We start from the raw sequence: 3,473 nt of genomic DNA on the forward strand, positions 1-3,473 counted from the left end.
GCTGACAGAAGAGAGCAGCAGGCAGAGGTGAGCCCTGACACCATCACTCACTGAGTGTGAGAGATCCCTCCTGAGCTGACAGAAGAGAGCAGCAGGCAGAGGTGAGTAATCCCATAGAAGGTGAGCAGAAAGGATGTAGAAAGGTTTATTCCCTTAGCAACTTTGTGAGGTTTGAATAGATTAAAAACGTGGATTTCTCAGCATAAAATCTGCCAAATGTGTATTTGTGTGAGAAATCTACAGCAAAAGGAGAAATTGTATTTTCAACAGGTGTTTTGAGAGCAACTTACATTGCAAACCCTTATTTTATGTGTAAAATAACTCCTGCAGGAACCGTTCAGGGCACTTGTTGTCATGGTAACCTACAAGAGGAATTCCTCCACCATTAGGCGTCCCATGAGCTCGCCATAATAACCTTCCCTGATATTTCCAACATGCCACACTAAGAGATTAAGACGGCTTTCCTCAGGAGGGTTTCCAGTTTGCAGCCATTTAACCTCTTGGAGAGCTGATCAGGTTCTGGCATCCATCACCCCTGACACTATCTACATAGATCATGCAATCCTCTCTAACTTCCTCACCCCACAGCACTACAGGATACTTATCTCCATAACTGGGAACACTATTGTCTTCTAGGCATACTGCCCCTCTGAACGGTGACACTGTGCCCTTGTCAGCAGTACAGCTCTGCTGAGAGAGGCCTTGCACTGTATTGGGGTCTACATGGCATTCACATATTAGTGTCTATATGGCATTCAAAAGCATCAGTGCTCCACTGCACTGTGGTTCCACTAAGGCGCATTAGTACTGCCCTCTTGTAACATGTCAGTCCCCTCCTCCATTGCACTGCGGTTCCACTAAGGCGCATTAGTACTACCCTCTTCTAGCATGTCCGTCCCCTGCTCCACTGCACTGTGGTTCCACTAAGGCGCATTAGTACTGCCCTCTTGTAACATGTCAATGCACTCCTGCATTGCACTGCGGTTCCACTAATGTACATTAGTACTGCCCTCTTTTAGCATGTCAGTCCCCTCCTGCATTGCACTGCGGTTCCACTAAGGCGCATTAGTACTGCCCTCTTTTAGCATGTCAGTCCCCTCCTGCATTGCACTGTGGTTCCACTAATGTGCATTAGTACTGCCCTCTTTTAGCATGTCAATTCGCTCCTTCATTGCACTGCGGTTCCACTAAGGTGCATTAGTACTGCCCTCTTGTAACATGTCAGTCCCCTCCTGCATTGCACTGCGGTTCCACTAAGGCACATTAGTACTGCCCTCTTGTAACATGTCAGTCCCCTCCTGCATTGCACTGCGGTTCCACTAAGGCACATTAGTACTGCCCTCTTTTAGCATGTCAATTCACTCCTGCATTGCACTGCGGTTCCACTAATGTGCATTAGTACTGCCCTCTTTTAGCATGTTAATGCACTCCTGCATTGCACTGCGGTTCCACTAAGGCGCATTAGTACTGCCTTCTTCTAACATGTCAATGCTCTCCTCCATTGCACTGCGGTTCCACTAAGGCCATTAGTACTGCCCTCTTGTAACATGTCAATGCTCTCCTCCATTGCACTGCGGTTCCACTAAGGCCATTAGTACTGCCCTCTTTTAGCATGTCAATGCTCTCCTGCATTGCACTGCGGTTCCACTAAGGCAATTAGTACTGCCCTCTTGTAACATGTCAGTCCCCTCCTCCATTGCACTGCGGTTCCACTAAGGCGCATTAGTACTGCCCTCTTTTAGCATGTCAATGCTCTCCTGCATTGCACTGCGGTTCCACTAATGTGCATTAGTACTGCCCTCTTGTAACATGTCAGTCCCCTCCTCCATTGCACTGCGGTTCAACAAAGGCGCATTAGTACTGCCCTCTTGTAACATGTCAATGCTCTCCTCCATTGCACTGCGGTTCCACTAAGGCCATTAGTACTGCCCTCTTTTAGCATGTCAATGCTCTCCTGCATTGCACTGCGGTTCCACTAAGGCAATTAGTACTGCCCTCTTGTAACATGTCAGTCCCCTCCTCCATTGCACTGCGGTTCCACTAAGGCGCATTAGTACTGCCCTCTTTTAGCATGTCAATGCTCTCCTGCATTGCACTGCGGTTCCACTAATGTGCATTAGTACTGCCCTCTTGTAACATCTTAGTCCCCTCCTGCATTGCACTGCGGTTCAACAAAGGCGCATTAGTACTGCCCTCTTGTAACATGTCAGTCCCCTCCTGCATTGCACTGTAGTTCCACTAAGGCGCATTAGTACTGCCCTCTTGTAACATGTCAATGCTCTCCTGCATTGCACTGCGGTTCCACTAAGGCACATTAGTACTGCCCTCTTGTAACATGTCAATGCTCTCCTGCATTGCACTGCGGTTCCACAAAGGCGCATTAGTACTGCCCTCTTGTAACATGTCAATGCTCTCCTGCTTTGCACTGCGGTTCCACAAAGGCGCATTAGTACTGCCCTCTTGTAACATGTCAATGCTCTCCTGCTTTGCACTGCGGTTCCACAAAGGCGCATTAGTACTGCCCTCTTGTAACATGTCAGTCCCCTCCTCCATTGCACTGCGGTTCCACAAAGGCGCATTAGTATTGCCCTCTTGTAACATGTCAGTCCCCTCCTGCATTGCACTGCGGTTCCACTAAGGCGCATTAGTACTGCCCTCTTTTAGCATGTCAATGCACTCCTGCATTGCACTGCGGTTCCACTAATGTGCATTAGTACTGCCCTCTTGTAACATGTCAATGCACTCCTCCATTGCACTGCGGTTCTACTAAGGCCATTAGTACTGCCCTCTTGTAACATGTCAGTCCCCTCCTGCATTGCACTGCGGTTCCACTAATGTGCATTAGTACTGCCCTCTTGTAACATATCAGTCCCCTCCTGCATTGCACTGTAGTTCCACTAAGGCGCATTAGTACTGCCCTCTTGTAACATGTCAATGCACTCCTCCATTGCACTGCGGTTCCACTAAGGCCATTAGTACTGCCCTCTTGTAACATGTCAGTCCCCTCCTGCATTGCACTGCGGTTCCACTAATGTGCATTAGTACTGCCCTCTTGTAACATGTCAGTCCCCTCCTGCATTGCACTGTAGTTCCACTAAGGCGCATTAGTACTGCCCTCTTTTAGCATGTCAGTCCCCTCCTGCATTGCACTGTAGTTCCACTAATGTGCATTAGTACTGCCCTCTTGTAACATGTCAATGCTCTCCTGCATTGCACTGCGGTTCCACAAAGGCGCATTAGTACTGCCCTCTTGTAACATGTCAATGCTCTCCTGCATTGCACTGCGGTTCCACAAAGGCGCATTAGTACTACCCTCTTGTAACATGTCAGTCCCCTCCTGCATTTCACTGCGGTTCCACAAAGGTGCATTAGTACTGCCCTCTTGTAACATGTCAGTCCCCTCCTCCATTGCACTGCGGTTCCACAAAGGCGCATTAGTACTGCCCTCTTGTAACATGTCAGTCCCCTCCTGC

The sequence above is a fragment of the Lissotriton helveticus genome, chromosome 2_2 (genome assembly GCF_964261635.1).
Source record: "Lissotriton helveticus chromosome 2_2, aLisHel1.1, whole genome shotgun sequence".
Taxonomy (NCBI): Eukaryota; Metazoa; Chordata; class Amphibia; order Caudata; family Salamandridae; genus Lissotriton; species Lissotriton helveticus.